General features: G+C 46.9%; 12 non-coding genes and 1 pseudogene across 12 annotated transcripts; 6 read left to right on the top strand and 7 right to left on the bottom strand.

Annotated features, from left to right (window-relative positions):
* Positions 1-1,260: 1,260 nt before the first annotated feature.
* On the top strand, positions 1,261-1,376 carry LOC135049072 (U5 spliceosomal RNA). Its single transcript, XR_010240841.1, has one exon. It is a non-coding gene; the product is annotated as a U5 spliceosomal RNA (small nuclear RNA).
* A 275-nt stretch (positions 1,377-1,651) lies between these two features.
* LOC135049129 (U5 spliceosomal RNA) lies at positions 1,652-1,767 on the top strand. The gene has a single exon (XR_010240896.1). It is a non-coding gene; the product is annotated as a U5 spliceosomal RNA (small nuclear RNA).
* Positions 1,768-2,042: 275 nt separating this feature from the next.
* Positions 2,043-2,155, top strand: LOC135049167 (U5 spliceosomal RNA). The gene has a single exon (XR_010240934.1). It is a non-coding gene; the product is annotated as a U5 spliceosomal RNA (small nuclear RNA).
* Positions 2,156-5,993: 3,838 nt separating this feature from the next.
* On the bottom strand, positions 5,994-6,157 carry LOC135049253 (U1 spliceosomal RNA). The gene has a single exon (XR_010241018.1). It is a non-coding gene; the product is annotated as a U1 spliceosomal RNA (small nuclear RNA).
* Positions 6,158-6,301: 144 nt separating this feature from the next.
* On the top strand, positions 6,302-6,417 carry LOC135049673 (U5 spliceosomal RNA). Its single transcript, XR_010241378.1, has one exon. It is a non-coding gene; the product is annotated as a U5 spliceosomal RNA (small nuclear RNA).
* A 270-nt stretch (positions 6,418-6,687) lies between these two features.
* Positions 6,688-6,804, top strand: LOC135049162 (U5 spliceosomal RNA). Its single transcript, XR_010240929.1, has one exon. It is a non-coding gene; the product is annotated as a U5 spliceosomal RNA (small nuclear RNA).
* A 286-nt stretch (positions 6,805-7,090) lies between these two features.
* On the top strand, positions 7,091-7,206 carry LOC135049052 (U5 spliceosomal RNA). Its single transcript, XR_010240821.1, has one exon. It is a non-coding gene; the product is annotated as a U5 spliceosomal RNA (small nuclear RNA).
* A 6,631-nt stretch (positions 7,207-13,837) lies between these two features.
* Positions 13,838-14,001, bottom strand: LOC135049510 (U1 spliceosomal RNA). The gene has a single exon (XR_010241257.1). It is a non-coding gene; the product is annotated as a U1 spliceosomal RNA (small nuclear RNA).
* Positions 14,002-14,672: 671 nt separating this feature from the next.
* On the bottom strand, positions 14,673-14,835 carry LOC135049661 (U1 spliceosomal RNA). Its single transcript, XR_010241370.1, has one exon. It is a non-coding gene; the product is annotated as a U1 spliceosomal RNA (small nuclear RNA).
* A 152-nt stretch (positions 14,836-14,987) lies between these two features.
* On the bottom strand, positions 14,988-15,151 carry LOC135049200 (U1 spliceosomal RNA). Its single transcript, XR_010240967.1, has one exon. It is a non-coding gene; the product is annotated as a U1 spliceosomal RNA (small nuclear RNA).
* A 671-nt stretch (positions 15,152-15,822) lies between these two features.
* On the bottom strand, positions 15,823-15,985 carry LOC135049511 (U1 spliceosomal RNA). The gene has a single exon (XR_010241258.1). It is a non-coding gene; the product is annotated as a U1 spliceosomal RNA (small nuclear RNA).
* Positions 15,986-16,137: 152 nt separating this feature from the next.
* LOC135049182 (U1 spliceosomal RNA) lies at positions 16,138-16,301 on the bottom strand. The gene has a single exon (XR_010240949.1). It is a non-coding gene; the product is annotated as a U1 spliceosomal RNA (small nuclear RNA).
* Positions 16,302-17,003: 702 nt separating this feature from the next.
* LOC135049626 (U1 spliceosomal RNA) lies at positions 17,004-17,138 on the bottom strand (annotated as a pseudogene).
* Positions 17,139-17,176: the final 38 nt, after the last annotated feature.

Genomic DNA, 17,176 nt, shown 5'->3' with positions numbered 1-17,176 from the left:
GGGGGCATTTATCTGGCACTGTGGGGGCATTTCTGGCACCGTGGGGGCATATCTGGCACTGTGGGGGCATATCTGGCACTGTGGGGACATATCTGGCACTGTGGGGGCATTTATCTGGCTCTGTGGGGGCATTTATGTATCAGGCACCGTGGGGGCATTTATGTATCAGGCACCGTGGGGGCATTTATGTATCATGCACCGTGGGGGCATTTATGTATCATGCACCGTGGGGGCATTTATGTATCAGGCACCGTGGGGACATTTATGTATCTGGCACCGTGGGGGCATTTATGTATCTGGCACCGTGGGGGCATTTATGTATCTGGCACCGTGGGGGCATTTATGTATCAGGCACCGTGGGGGCATTTATGTATCTGGCACCGTGGGGGCATTTATGTATCTGGCACCGTGGGGGCATTTATGTATCTGGCACCGTGGGGGCATTTCTTGCACTGTGGGGGCATTTCTTGCACTGTGGGGACATTTCTTGCACTGTGGGGGCATATCTTGCACTGTGAGGGCATTAATGTATGTGGCACTGTGGGGGCATATCTGCGCTGTGGGGGCATTTATCCATCTGGAACTGTGTGGCCATTTATGTAGCTGGCACTGCTGGGGGGCATGTCACGTGTAGCTGGCACTGCTGGGGGGCATGTCATGTGTAGCTGGCACTGCTGGGGGGCATATCATGTAGTGTTCCCGCTAGGCGTCTGTGGCTGGGCAGTGTGTCTCAGTGCTCTACCTGGCGCAATGTGTCTAACGTGCTCTTATAGGAGGTTCTACCTGGTGCAATGTGTATTAGCTGCACTACTGTGTGGTGTAATGTGAATTGCCACTATAATGTGGCTACGCACCTTCCCCACGAAGTAACTCCCCTAAATTTTTGCTGCGCGCCTTACGCGCGCACTGTCCATGCTTTAGCGTGTGGAAATGGGAACAACAAGCATTACAGTATGTACATCATTTTGCCCACCTAACTTAAAAATGTGCCCTCCCTGTGATCAGCAACCTGCCCTAAAAAGTGAACACTAGCACGTGTAGCTGGCACTGCTGGAGGGCATGTCATGTGTAGCTGGCACTGCTGGGGGACGAGACCACGCCCACTTTTTCAAGAGGCCACGCCCACTTTTCCAAGGGCGCGCGCGCCTTCGGCGCGCGCATGGGGGGGGGGCACTTTTACATTTTCTCGCTCAGGGTGCTAGTAGGCCTGGAGCCGGCCCTGGCTGGCATGGCACTCAGGCGACAGGTGGAATCTTGGTCATGCTCTGGTTTCTCTTCAGAACGAACAAATCTTTCGCCTTTTACTAAAGATTTCCGTGGAGAGGAGCAAAACTGAGTTTTATCTCAAATTTTGCATGCCCCATCTTATTGGGGTTTTATTTTATCGGTTTAAAGATAGAACGAGTGTGCTTTAATGTAAGCTCATTTGCATAGAAATGACAGTAAATGTTTGTTTCTTTTCAAACAGAACTTTCTTGACTATACTAATTGCTTGAAAGATCTGGGAACACATGGAAAAAAATACAAACCATGTTTATAGCTAGGGGAAGCCTGGTGAGAAATCTGCTTTCTTTCTTTCAAATTGGGTGCTCACTTTGAGCTGAATAAGAACTGCTGGCATGGCACTCAGGCGACAGGTGGAATCTTGGTCATGCTCTGGTTTCTCTTCAGAACGAACAAATCTTTCACCTTTTACTAAAGATTTCCGTGGAGAGGAGCAAAACTGAGTTTTATCTCATTTTTTCCTTGCCCCATCTTATTGGGGTTTTATTTTATCTGTTTAAAGATAGAACGAGTGTGCTTTAATGTAAGCTCATTTGCATAGAAATTACAGTAAATGTTTGTTTCTTTTCAAACAGAACTTTCTTGACCACACTAATTGCTTGAAAGATCTGGGAGCACATGGAAAAGAGTACAAACCATGTTTATAGCAAGGGTAAGCCTGGTGAGAAATCTGCTTTCTTTCATTCAAATTGGGTGCTCACTTTCAGCTGAATGAGAACTGCTGGCATGGCACTCAGGCGACAGGTGGAATCTTGGTCATGCTCTGGTTTCTCTTCAGAACTAACAAATATTTCGCCTTTTATTAAAGATTTCCGTGGAGAGGAGCAAAACTGAGTTTTATCTCAATTTTTGCATGCCCCATATCATACCTCCCAACTGTCCCGATTTTCGCGGGACAGTCCCGTTTTTTGGGGACTGTCCCGCTGTCCCACCTGCGGGCCGCAGTGTCCCGCGGTGGGGAGGACAGTTGGGAGGCTCTGTCTGTCGCTGCCCTGCTTAGCAGAGCAGCGGTGAATAGACGCTGTGCGCATGCGCACAGCGTCTATTCACTGAAGTCAGAGGGAGAGGTGGCATGCCAGCGGCTCACAGAGCGCTGGGCATGCCCCCTCAGTGCCGAAAACGGGGGCGTGACTCGCGATCGCGGGTCCTCCCGCGAAGTCACACCCCCTTTTACTTAGGCCACGCTGCAATTGTTCATGCCGTTGGCTTGTGTTCTGTTGAATGCCACGTTCTGCGGCATGCTTAAGGTGTGAGCTGGTAAGATGCTCACCTTAGTTTAACAATAAATCCTTTCCTCGAAATGTCCGTCTCCCTGGGCACAGTTCCTATAACTGGAGTCTGGAGGAGGGGCATAGAGGGAGGAGCCAGTTCACACCCTTTGATAGTCTTAAAGTGCCCATGTCTCTTGCGGATCCCGTCTATACCCCATGGTTCTTAATGTGACCCCAGCATCCTCTACGGACTAAGAGAAAAGGATGCCCTTGCGCACTATCCTGACTTCTCCTCCCGTCTGCTTACTTTGTGCCTTCCAACGCACAATGCGAACTACAGGTGGTGCTGCAGGGCCCACACCCTTTTACTTGCCTTACAGAACAGCTCTGGAGCTGTTACAGTGCCCAGCTGCTGCAAGAAATCAGCTTGAATGCTTCAGGGGATGGGGCATGGCCAACATGAGCCCCACACCAAAGGAGGGTGGGGGTGTTTAATGAGAACTAGGGGTCATCCAAGCACTGCAAAAGGCCGCCATGCCCTGCACGCCCCTTTTCTCTTTTCATATGCAGATGAGGGTTCCAGCCAACTTTGGCCCACTGCTTGGATAACATCACTGTATGCAAATCCGTCTGCTGCAGACCTTCCCCCAGGAATGCTTGTACTAGATGTTGCATATGGTTTGATATTTGATGGTGCTTCAGTATTAGGCAGCCTTCCGCCCTCCCATGTTCATCTGAAAAGATGTGGTCTCCCTGCAGTTGTTGTCCCCAGACGAGAGTTCCCTTGTGCTTCCTCAGTTGAATCTCCTTAACTTGACGGGGGAGGGGCTGCCAGAGCAGACACCCTCCCCAGCCCTATCCCAACTCATACTTATTTTGCATATGAGATTTCTTGATCATGAAGATTGTTCTCACAGGGTGAGGTTCATCCATTATATTTTAAAATAGGAAGGTACAAATTACATATTTGAATTGCATTTATGTGCTGGATTCAAATGTCCCCCCCCCCTTCCATTCTCAATTGTGCCCGTCAGCAGCTATTCTAAGGTTGCTGCCAATGGGTGTGACACATTAATTTCTTCTGTGGGGTACACTGGACTCCACAAGGATTCACATTGGGGTGTAGAGTAGGATCTTGATCTGAGGCACCAACCGGCTCAAAGCTTTTGACTGTTCCCAAGATGCTCAGTGCATTCTCCTCTATAACCCCGCTTCCATGAACAGGGAGCTCAGTTTGTAGTTGGTGCCTTCAGTAGCAGGCCACTTAACAGGGGCCTGCCTCAGGCAGCCTATTCTTAGCTATAAATTTTGACAAGAAAAGAAGAACTTGTTTTATGAGAATCTACAAGGGCTGCAGCAGGCTAGGTCTAATAGACATCTTTACTGCAGCTTCATCACTCCCAACGACGCTGTATACTCCCGTGCCCTGGTTGCTGGGTCACTGCAGCGGAGGCTCCGGTTTCATCCTAAGGTCAGTCACACACACACCACCCTTCCGGATCACGAGGCCGCTGTTGAAGGGGAGCGTGGCCGTAGGGGGTGGACCGTGTGCGCACTGGCGTGGACACTGATTACTGGGCAGCCGCTCCACTAGCCACCAGGTACAGTTAAGGAGCACAGGTCTGGGGGTTTTTCTCCTATATTAACCCAATTTTGTACTGCCCGCAGCGCATTGTGATAGGTAATAGGGCCTGATTCAGGTTGGATTGCAATCACAATAAGCGATCCAACTGCAAAAATTGCTAAGAGCATACGCATGTGCCTGCATTTTCTGCGGCACCCCGCAGAGAATGCGATCGCCTCTGCCTGTCAATCGGGGCGGGGGGGGGGGGATAGGTGGGTCAGCAACACTCCATTTCCAAGTGAGGGATGGAGCGGTGCGGGTGCAAGGCTTCAAAATGGGGTCTGCAATGGAGGAGACACAGGGGGCGTGGTCACAGCGGCTGTATGACATCACATTCAGCCGCTGTGATCACAAAAATGGTGGCGGCTTCCTGCGCGCACATACAGTCTGCACCAGCAGGAGGCTACACCATTTTTTATGATCACGCTGAACTGCAGTGCGACTGCAATTACAGCATGGTCAAGAAGGGAGGCGTCATGCTGGGTGGCCATGCCTTTTCACTGTGCAGGAGCCAGCACCGCTCACACACTAGTCCCCGGGTGCAGTCCCCAACCCCCGGGACACCCGGAGCAACAAAATGTAGATTCAGGCCACCAGGCCACGTCCCTACCTATGAAACCATGCCTCCTTTTTACCATTGCGCTGCTTATCTGCGCGCACTGCATTACAATCTCCCTCGCCACCTCTCTGGGTGTCACCAGTAATAGTGACACCTCTGCCATGCTTGTAGCAGCTGGTCCTAAGATCTACGCCTCAAGCCCTGAGTGTTTGCCCTTGTGACTTGTTGATCATCATAGCGAAGCAGATGCTTACAGAAAACTGCAGGGGCTTAGATTGAAAATAAAAAAATTGATGGGTATAAGGTAGAGAGGAGCGGGTTCGGTTCTCCGAGAACCGAATTCCCCACGAACTCCACGTGGTTTACACTGGTCCGAGGCAGGCTCGGTTGTTCCCGCCTGACTCGGAAAACCTGAACAAGGGAAAATGTCATCATCCCGCTGTCGGATTCTCGCGAGATTCGGATTCCATATAAAGAGCTGCGCGTTGCCGCCATTTTTACTCGTGCATTGAAGAGAGAGCGGAATGGACGTGGCTATGTTCTCTCAGTGGAAATCTCAATAGCAGTGCTCAGTATCAGTGGTTACTTATTGCTGCTCAGTAATACTAGTAGTGTGTCTCTCCTGCTCAGTGTCAGTTCTCAGTAGTATCCTCATCAGTGCTCAGATCACTGCTCATTGTCTTGTGCTGCATTGTGGTGCTCAGCATACTACAGTACATTACTAATAGTCCAGTGCTGCATCTTGCTGCTCAGTGTCAGTTCTAGTATCCTCATCAGTGCTCACTATCACTGTTCATTGCATTTTGGTTTTCTGTATACTACAGTAACATAGTAATATAGTAACATATAGTAACATAGTTTTTGAGGTTGAATAGAGGCAAATTGCCCATCGTGTTCAACCTGTTTTAAGTTGTGATGATTCTACATACTTGCTGAATAATGTTTTATGACTAGTTAGCTACTATAACTCATGTTACCCCCGGATTAACCATGTTGATATTTTAAGTATTATAACCTTGGATAGCTTTTTCATTCAGAAATGTATCCATTCCTTTTTTAAATCCAATTACAGAGTCCGCCATTACCACCTTCCCTGGCAGGGAATTCCACATCCTGATTGCCCTAACAGTGAAGATCATAGTATCTCACCTGGCAGGTAAGTAGGAGTTGGGCTAGAGCTGTGGAGGATTGCTGCTCGGGCACACCCTGTCAAGTGAAGGAGATCCAACTGAGGCAGCACAAGGGAACTCTCGAAAGAAGAACAAGGCTAGAGGAAGATCTGAGACAAAGAAATCTGACTTTTACCAGAGCTGACCAGAGGAAAGCACAAACACAGTCCCCCACTACCACAAATAATGCAGTCGAGTTTCCCACATTTGGGGAAATCACAGGGGTCAGCATACCCAGAATGCAATGAATGAACCTCACCCTGGGAGAACAATCTTCATGACCATGGTATCTCCTATGCAAAATAAGTATGATTTGGGATAGGGCTGGGGAGGGCCGCTGCTCAGGCACATCTCTGTCAAGTAAAGGAGATTCAACTGAGGCAGCACAAGGGAACTCTCATCTGGGGACAACAACTGCAGGGAGAACACATATTTTCAGATGAAAATCTTGGTCATGCTCTGGTTTCTCTTCAGAACGAACAAATCTTTCGCCTTTTACTAAAGATTTCCGTGGAGAGGAGCAAAACTGAGTTTTACCTCAATTTTTGCATGCCCCATCTTTTTGGGGTTTCTTTTATCGGTTTAAAGATAGAATGAGTGTGCTTTAATGAAAGCTCATTTGCATAGAAATTACAGTAAATGTTTGTTTCTTTTCAAACAGAACTTTCTTGACCATGCTACTTGCTTGAAAGATCTGGGAGCACATGGAATACAGTACAAACCATGCTTATAGCAAGGAGAAGCCAGGTGAGAAATCTGCTTTCTTTCAAATTGGGCGCTCACTTTGATCTGAATGAGGACTGCTGGCATGGCACTCAGGCGACAGGTGGAATCTTGGTCATGCTCTGGTTTCTCTTCAGAATGAACAAATCTTTCGCCTTTTATTAAAGATTATCCGTGGAGAGGAGCAAAACTGAGTTTTATCTCAATTTTTGCATGCCCCATATTATTGGGGTTTCTTTTATCAGTTTAAAGACAGAACGAGTGAGCTTTCTTGTTGGCTTTAATGTAAGTTTATTTGTATAACAATGACAGTAAATGTCTGTTTCTTTTCAAGCAGAACTTTCTTGACCATACTAATTGCTTGAAAGATCTGGGAGCACATGGAAAAGAGTACAAACCATGCTTATAGCAAGGGGAAGCCTGGTGAGAAATCTGCTTTCTTTCTTTCATATTGGGTGCTCACTTTGAGCTGAATGAGGACTGCTGGCATGGCACTCAGGCGACAGGTGGAATCTTGGTCATGCTCTGGTTTCTCTTCAGAACGAACAAATCTTTCGCCTTTTACTAAAGATTTCCGTGGAGAGGAGCAAAACTGAGTTTTATCTAAATTTTTGCATGCCCCATATTATTGGGGTTTCTTTTATCTGTTTAAAGACAGAACGAGTGTGCTTTCTTGTTAGCTTTAATGTAAGTTGCCATAGATGCAGTGAAACACGCGTGTAGGGCACGGCGTGTCCTCGTGTATTTGACTCATGTGAAATGTTATAAAACAAAAATATATGATTATGATGTTAGCTGTTAGTCTCCACTAATAGGGAATAGAAGCTGAGCTATAAGAAAGGAATACACTAGATATGATGTCACTTAGCAATTACAATGTCTAAAGTGCATACAGATAGCTACTAATAACTCTTGATAAGAAAGTATATCAGTGTGGGTATATTTATATGATGGGATATTGGGACTAGTGAATATATATCACTCCTGCTGTCCAGATTGGCAATAACCAGACAATTATGATAAGAGTAGAGATGTCACATGGGCTGCTATAGATATTAATTTAATGCTGTATGTGTCATTTGTTACAAATGGATACATTTTCTATGAGTCAGCCTAGCAGCTGCATGTTCTAACAGAACACTATCCTCACACAGAATCTGCTAACCTTGAGATAACTAAATGACAGTGTGTAACAGTCTCTTTACTATAAGACTGTTACAAAGTAATATATATATTTGAAGTCAGTCTAGCAGCTGTGTGTTCCAGCAGTTTATAAGACAAAGAAAATCTCCTATTGTGGAATCTAGACACATGGGACTGCTGGCCTGTGTCATACTATTTCTATGTAATACCAGTAACATGTATATAACTGTTACATAATTGTTACAAATGGATAAATCTTTGAGTCAGCCTAGCAGCTGCATGTCCTAACAGGACACCATAAATCCTTTACAGTGTAACAAATTGATTGGTAACACTTAAAGGCTGGAGAGCAGTTATATGCCTTACTAGCATACTCAATATACCACATTATTACACCAGTTACCACGATTATTGACAGCGCATTTGATATATTATATTACCCTCACACTGAGTCTGTTTACCTTTAGATAACTAAGTGACCGAATATGTAACAGTTTCTCTATCATAAGACTGTTACAAAGTGAGATAGATATATTTGGAAGTCAGTCAAACAGCTGTGTGTTTCAGCGGTTTATAAGAAAATTCCTCATTGTGGAATCTGGACCACTAAGGGTTATTATATATATAGCACATGGAATTGCCACATCTCCCTATATGATAATTTCATTACACTGTAACATAATAAGAATTAACTCTTTAACAGTGTAAATAGAGAGTAATGAATCTCTGACACATGGAATATATTATTTCTTAGATGAATTGGATAAACCATTATGACAGACACTTTGCTTCCTAATAAGAATTGAGGTGGCTATACCTCTAAGGAAAGCATTATTGCCTACGCCTAGATCAGATTAAATAAGATCTGGCTGAATATATGAAGGAAGGTTGCTATTTATATGAGAATTGGAATTGCTATATTCCTTAAGGCAACCCCACCGATTGATATATGTTGTCAATTAAGTATATCTGAACGGCTATATCTGGACCAGATTTAATAAGATCTGGCTGATTATATGAAGGAGGGCTGCTATTTATATTGGAATTGCCATATTCCTTAAGGCAACCGCACCTGTTGGTATATCTCGCCAATTAACTATATCTAAACAGCTAAATTAAAGCTATTCATCATTTTTTTAGTTTGGATATTAATAAATATGATCTTTCCATGATGCATAGAGATTTCCCTATCAAGTGATTCCTTATCCGATATAGAAAGCTATCCCCCTATGGTATTGAATTTAGGAATATAGTCTTAGGGGACACAGAGAAATAAGTGATCCCCATCTACCTAAGCACCCCACAAATTGGAGGTTAGCTTACCGGTTATACTCAATCACCCCCACAAATTCGCCAATGGGGATGGCTTCCCGGGAGGTAACCCCTATTGAGTGAAGGGAGTATATAGGATACGACCCAGTGGTACCTGACGACATAGATACTAACAGCTATTTAATAACATTACGCTAGAAAGTGATTATTAGCAACATATATATCTATATAAACAACCCCGCCAGGGTTGTGCCTTCAAAAATAATCACACACGGACACGCTTTTTAAACCTTTTTTTCACATCTCTTTATTCTTCTTATGCACATGTATGTTAGTTCTGTGATTTTAACCTTTATGTTTCACTGCAGTTTGGGATAATAATATTAATATTTATCCAATTTTAATACATACTTAATAAAGGTTATATTTTATGATTCATTCATTCTGTCCAGTGCGTCAACAGTGCAGATTTCTTCTTGTTTTTTCTCCCAAATTCTATAACAATGACAGTAAATGTTGTTACTTTTCAAACAGAACTTTCTTGACCATGCTACTTGCTTGAAAGATCTGGGAGCACATGGAAAACAGTACAAACCATGCAGTATCACAAGAGCCTTTATTTGATCTTTCATGAAGATAGAGCAGAATTGAGGACACGTCAACAATTTCTGCCGAAGGTGGTTCATCTTTCCACATGGTGCCTTTGGCCACTGACACCTTCGTTGAGTCAAAGTCTCTGGCTGTGGTCAGAACTTTGAAAATTTATGTCACCAGAACGGTTCAGATTAGGAAAACAGAGGCTCTGTTTGTCCTGTATGCTCCCAACAGGATTGGGTGTCCTGCTTCCATGTAGACCATTATGCGCTGGATCTGTGGTAAGATTCAGCATGCTCATTCCACAGCAGGATTGCCGTTACTGAAATAGGTGAAGACCCATTCTACTAGAAAGGTGGGTTCATCCTGGGCAGCTGGTCGGGGAGTCTCGGCATTGCAATTTTGCCGAGCAGCTATTTAGTAAACACTTTTGCTAAGTTTTACAAGTTTGATACCTTGGCTGATGATAACCTCAAGTTGGGTCATTCGGTGCTGCAGAGTCGTACGCACTCTCCCACCCGTTCAAGAGCTTTGGTATAACCCCATGGTTCTTAATGTGACCCCAGCATCCTCTAGGTCGTATGAGAAAATAGGATTTTAATACCTACCGGTAAATCCTTTTCTCTTAGTCCGTAGAGGATGCTGGGCACCCGTCCCAGTCCATACTGTGTCTGCAGTTATTACTTGTGGTTATACACATGTTGTGTTATGGTTCTGGTCAGCTTTTTGCTGCAATTGTTCATGCCGTTGGCTTGTGTTCTGTTGAATGCCACGTTCTGCGGCATGCTTAAGGTGTGAGCTGGTAAGATGCTCACCTTAGTTTAACAATAAATCCTTTCCTCGAAATGTCCGTCTCCCTGGGCTCAGTTCCTATAACTGGAGTCTGGAGGAGGGGCATAGAGGGAGGAGCCAGTTCACACCCTTTGAAAGTCTTAAAGTGCCCATGTCTCTTGCGGATCCCGTCTATACCCCATGGTTCTTAATGTGACCCCAGCATCCTCTACGGACTAAGAGAAAAGGATGCCCTTGCGCACTATCCTGACTTCTCCTCCCGTCTGCTTACTTTGTGCCTTCCAACGCACAATGCGAACTACAGGTGGTGCTGCAGGGCCCACACCCTTTTACTTGCCTTACAGAACAGCTCTGGAGCTGTTACAGTGCCCAGCTGCTGCAAGAAATCAGCTTGAATGCTTCAGGGGATGGGGCATGGCCAACATGAGCCCCACACCAAAGGAGGGTGGGGGTGTTTAATGCGAACTAGGGGTCATCCAAGCACCGCAAAAGGCCGCCATGCCCTGCATGCCCCTTTTCTCTTTTCATATGCAGATGAGGGTTCCAGCCAACTTTGGTCCACTGCTTGGATGACATCACCGTATGCAAATCCGTCTTCTGCAGACCTTCCCCCTGGAATGCTTGTACTAGTTGTTGCATATGGTTTGATATTTGATGGTGCTTCAATATTAGGCAGCCTTCCACCCTCCCATGTTCATCTGAACAGATGTGGTCTCCCTGCAGTTGTTGTCCCCAGACGAGAGTTCCCTTGTGCGTCCTCAGTTGAATCTCCTTAACTTGACGGGGGAGGGGCTGCCCGAGCAGCCACCCTCCCCAGCCCTATCCCAACTCATACTTATTTTGCATATGAGATCTCTTGATCATGAAGATTGTTCTCACAGGGTGAGGTTCATCCATTATATTTTAAAATAGGAAGGTACAAATTACATATTTGAATTGCATCTATGTGCTGGATTCAAATGTCCCCCCCCCCCTTCCTTTCTCAATTGTGCCCGTCAGCAGCTATTCTAAGGTTGCTGCCAATGGGTGTGACACATTAATTTCTTCTGTGGGGTACACTGGACTCCACAAGGATTCACATTGGGGTGTAGAGTAGGATCTTGATCTGAGGCACCAACCGGCTCAAAGCTTTTGACTGTTCCCAAGATGCTCAGTGCATTCTCCTCTATAACCCCGCTTCCATGAACAGGGAGCTCAGTTTGTAGTTGGTGCCTTCAGTAGCAGGCCTCTTAACAGGGGCCTGCCTCAAGCAGCCTATTCTTAGCTATTAATTTTGACAAGAAAAGAAGAACTTGTTTTATGAGAATCTACAAGGGCTGCAGCAGGCTAGGTCTAATAGACATCTTTACTGCAGCTTCATCACTCCCAGCGGCGCTGTATACTCCCGTGCCCTGGTTGCTGGGTCACTGCAGCGGAGGCTCCAGTTTCTTCCTAAGGTCAGACACACACACACCGCCCTTCCGGATCACGAGGCCGCTGATGAAGGGGAGCGTGGCCGTAGGGGGTGGACCGTGTGCGCACTGGCGTGGACACTGATTACTGGGCAGCCGCTCCACTAGCCACCAGGTACAGTTAAGGAGCACAGGTCTGGGAGTTTTACTCCTATATTAACCCAATTTTGTACTGCCCGCAGCGCATTGTGATAGGTAATAGGGCCTGATTCAGGTTGGATTGCAATCACAATAAGCGATCCAACTGCAAAAATTGCTAAGAGCATACGCATGTGCCTGCATTTTCTGCGGCACCCCGCAGAGAATGCGATCGCCTCTGCCTGTCAATCGGGGCGGGGGGGGGGGGGGAGAGGGGGGTCAGCAACACTCCATTTCCAAGTCAGGGATGGAGCGGTGCGGGGGCAAGGCTTCAAAATGGGGTCTGCAACGGAGGAGACACAGGGGGCGTGGTCACAGCGGCTGTATGACATCACATTCAGCCGCTGTGATCACAAAAATGGTGGCGGCTTCCTGCGCGCACATACAGTCTGCACCAGCAGGAGGCTACACCATTTTATATGATCACGCTGAACTGCAGTGCGACTGCAATTACAGCATGGTCAAGAATGGAGGCGTCATGCTCGGTGGCCATGCACTGTCACTGTGCAGGAGCCAGCACCGCACACACACTAGTCCCCGGGTGCAGCCCCCAACCCCCGGGACACCCGGAGCAACAAAATGTAGATTCAGGCCACCAGGCCACGCCCCTACCTATGAAACCATGCCTCCTTTTTACCATTGCACTGCTTATCTGCGCGCACTGCATTACAATCTCCCTCGCCACCTCTCTGGGTGTCACCAGTGATAGTGACACCTCTGCCATGCTTGTAGCAGCTGGTCCTAAGATCTACGCCTCAAGCCCTGAGTGTTTGCCCTTGTGACTTGTTGATCATCATAGCGAAGCAGATGCTTACAGAAAACTGCAGGGGCTTAGATTGAAAATAAAAAAATTGATGGGTATAAGGTAGAGAGGAGCGGGTTCGGTTCTCCGAGAACCGAATTCCCGACGAACTCCACGTGGTTTACACTGGTCCGAGGCAGGCTCGGTTGTTCCCGCCTGACTCGGAAAACCTGAACAAGGGAAAATGTCATCATCCCGCTGTCGGATTCTCGCGAGATTCGGATTCCATATAAAGAGCTGCGCGTTGCCGCCATTTTTACTCGTGCATTGAAGAGAGAGCGGAGAGGACGTGGCTATGTTCTCTCAGTGGAAATCTCAATATCAGTGCTCAGTATCAGTGGTTACTTATTGCTGCTCAGTAATACTAGTAGTGTGTCTCTCCTGCTCAGTGTCAGTTCTCAGTAGTATCCTCATCAGTGCTCAGTATCACTGCTCATTGTCTTGTGCTGCATTGTGGTGCTCAGCATACTACAGTACATTACTAATAGTCCAGTGCTGCATCTTGCTGCTCAGTGTCAGTTCTAGTATCCTCATCAGTGCTCACTATCACTGCTCATTACATTGTGGTGTTCTGTATACTACAGTAACATAGTAATATAGTAACATATAGTAACATAGTTTTTGAGGTTGAATAGAGGCAAATTGCCCATCGTGTTCAACCTGTTTTAAGTTGTGATGATTCTACATACTTGCTGAATAATGTTTTATGACTAGTTAACTACTATAACTCATGTTACCCCCGGATTAACCATGTTGATATTTTAAGTATTATAACCTTGGATAGCTTTTTCATTCAGAAATGTATCCATTCCTTTTTTAAATCCAATTACAGAGTCCGCCATTACCACCTTCCCTGGCAGGGAATTCCACATCCTGATTGCCCTAACAGTGAAGATCATAGTATCTCACCTGGCAGGTAAGTAGGAGTTGGGCTAGAGCTGTGGAGGATTGCTGCTCGGGCACCCCCTGTCAAGTGAAGGAGATCCAACTGAGGCAGCACAAGGGAACTCTCGAAAGAAGAACAAGGCTAGAGGAAGATCTGAGACAAAGAAATCTGACTTTTACCAGAGCTGACCAGAGGAAAGCAAAAACACAGTCCCCCACTACCACAAATAATGCAGTCGAGTTTCCCACATTTGGGGAAATCACAGGGGTCAGCATACCCAGAGTGCAATGAATGAACCTCACCCTGGGAGAACAATCTTCATGACCATGGTATCTCCTATGCAAAATAAGTATGATTTGGGATAGGGCTGGGGAGGGCCGCTGCTCAGGCACATCTCTGTCAAGTAAAGGAGATTCAACTGAGGCAACACAAGGGAACTCTCATCTGGGGACAACAACTGCAGGGAGAACACATATTTTCAGATGAACATGGGAGGGCAGAAGGCTGCCTAATACTGAAGCACCCCCAAACAACAAACCAAATGCAACTACTAGTGCAAGCATTCCTGGGGGAAGGCCTGCAGCAGATGGATTTGCATATGGTGATGTCATCCAAGCAGTGGGTCAAAGTTGGCTTCAACCCTCGTCTGCATATGAAAATAAAAATGGGGTGTGCAGGGCATGGCGGCCTTTTGCGGCGCTTGGATGACCCCTAGTTCGCATTAAACACCTCCACCTTCCTTCGGTGTGGGGCTCATGTTGGCTATGCCCCAGCCCCTGAAGCATTCAAGCTGATTTCTTGCAGCAGCTGGGCACTGTAACAGCTCCAGAGCTGCTCTGTAAAGCAAGTAAAAGGGTGTGGGCCCTGCAGCACTACCTGTAGTTTGCATTGTGCTTTGGAAGGCACAAAGTAAGCAGACGGGAGAAGTCAGGATAGTGCACAAGGGCATAGAAGGGAGCGGCTCAAGAAAAGAGAAGTGGAAACAGACAGCAAACTAGGCTGGAGAGAGACCTGAGACAAAGAGATCTGAATTATACGAGAGCCGACCAGAGGAAACACAAATTATGTAATCAAGTGTCCCACATTTGGGGAAATCGTTGGAGCAGCACACCCAGAGTGCATTGGGTGAGCCTTGCCCTGGGAGAAGCACCTTCCTGATCATAGTATCTCACCTGGCAGGTAAGTAGGAGTTGGGCTAGAGCTGGGGAGGGTCGCTGTTCGGGCACCCCCCTGTCAAGTGAAGGAGCTCCAACTGAGGCAGCACAAGGAAACTCTCGAAAAAAGAACAAGGCTAGAGGAAGATCTGAGACAAAGAAATCTGACTTTTACCAGAGCTGACCAGAGGAAAGCACAAACACAGTCCCCCACTACCACAAATAATGCAGTCGAGTTTCCCACATTTGGGGAAATCACAGGGGTCAGCATACCCAGAATGCAATGAATGAACCTCACCCTGGGAGAACAATCTTCATGACAATGGTATCTCCTATGCAAAATAAGTATGAATTGGGATAGGGCTGGGGAGGGCCGCTGCTCAGGCACATCTCTGTCAAGTAAAGGAGATTCAACTGAGGCAGCACAAGGGAACTCTCATCTGGGGACAACAACTGCAGGGAGAACACATATTTTCAGATGAACATGGGAGAGCAGAAGGCTGCCTAATACTGAAGCACCCCCAAACAACAAACCAAATGCAACAACTAGTACAAGCATTCCTGGGAAAAGGTCTGCAGAAGACGGATTTGCATACGGTGATGTCATCCAAGCAGTGGGCCAAAGTTGGCTGGAACCCTCATCTGCATATGAAAAGAGAAAAGGGGTATGCAGGGCATGGCGGCCTTTTGCGGCACTTGGATGACCCTTAGTTCGCATTAAACACCTCCACCCTCCGTCGGTGTGGGGCTCATGTTGGCTATGCCCCAGCCCCTGAAGCATTCAAGCTGATTTCTTGCAGCAGCTGGGCACTGTAACAGCTCCAGAGCTGCTCTGAAAGGCAAGTAAAAGGGTGTGGGCCCTGCAGCACTACCTGTAGTTTGCATTGTGCGTTGGAAGGCACAAAGTAAGCAGACAGGAGAAGTCAGGAGAGTGCACAAGGGCATAGAAGGCAGCGGCTCAAGAAAAGAGAAGTGGAAACAGACAGCAAACTAGGCTGGAGAGAGACCTGAGACAAAGAGATCTGAATTATACGAGAGCCGACCAGGGGAAACACAAATTATGCAGTCAAGTTTCCCACATTTGGGGAAATCGCAGGAGCAGCACACCCAGAGTGCAATGGGTGAGCCTTGCCCTGGGAGAAGCACCTTCATGATCATAGTATCTCACCTGGCAGGTATGTAGGAGTTGGGCTAGAGCTGGGGAGGGTCGCTGCTTGGGTACCCCCCTGTCAAGTGAAGGAGATCAAACTGAGGCAGCACAATGGAACTCTCGAAAGAAGAACAAGGCTAGAGGAAGATCTGAGACAAAGAAATCTGACTTTTACCAGAGCTGACCAGAGGAAAACACAAACACAGTCCCCCACTACCACAAATAATGCAGTTGAGTTTCCCACATTTGGGGAAATCACAGGGGTCAGCATACCCAGAATGCAATGAATGAACCTCACCCTGGGAGAACAATCTTTATGACCATGGTATCTCCTATGCAAAATAAGTATGATTTGGGAAAGGGCTGGGGAGGGCCGCTGCTCAGGCACATCTCTGTCAAGTAAAGGAGATTCAACTGAGGCAGCACAAAGGAACTCTCATCTGGGGACAACAACTGCCGGGAGAACACATATTTTCAGATGAACATGGGAGGGCAGAAGGCTGCCTAATACTGAAGCACCCCCAAACAACAAACCAAATGCAACAACTAGTTCAAGCATTCCAGGGGGAAGGTCTGCAGAAGACGGATTTGCATACAGTGATGTCATCCAAGCAGTGGGCCAAAGTTGGCTGGAACCCTCATCTGCATATGAAAAGAGAAAAGGGGTATGCAGGGCATGGCGGCCTTTTGCGGCGCTTGGATGACCCTTAGTTCGCATTAAACACCCCCACCCTCCTTCGGTGTGGGGCTCATGTTGGCCATGCCCCAGCCCCTGAAGCATTCAAGCTGATTTCTTTCAGCAGCTTGGCACTGTAACAGCTCCAGAGCTGCTCTGTAAGGCAAGTAAAAGGGTGTGGGCCCTGCAGCACTACCTGTAGTTTGCATTGTGCATCGGAAGGCACAAAGTAAGCAGACAGGAGGAGAAGTCAGGATAGTGCACAAGGGTGTAGAAGGGAGGGGCTCAAGAAAAAAGAAGTGGAAACAGACAGCAAACTAGGCTGGAGAGAGACCTGAGACAAAGAGATCTGAATTATATGAGAGCCGACTAGGGGAAACACAAATTATGCAGTCAAGTTTCCCACATTTGGGGAAATCGCAGGGGCAGCACACCCAGAGTGCAATGGGTGAGCCTTGCCCTGGGAGAAGCAACTTCATGATCATAGTATCTAACCTGGCAGGTAAGTAGGAGTTGGGCTAGAGCTGGGGAGGGTCGCTGCTCGGGCA

This window comes from Pseudophryne corroboree, unplaced genomic scaffold, assembly GCF_028390025.1.
Source record: "Pseudophryne corroboree isolate aPseCor3 unplaced genomic scaffold, aPseCor3.hap2 scaffold_99, whole genome shotgun sequence".
Taxonomy (NCBI): domain Eukaryota; kingdom Metazoa; phylum Chordata; class Amphibia; order Anura; family Myobatrachidae; genus Pseudophryne; species Pseudophryne corroboree.
This window is presented reverse-complemented; position numbering and strand designations above follow the sequence as displayed.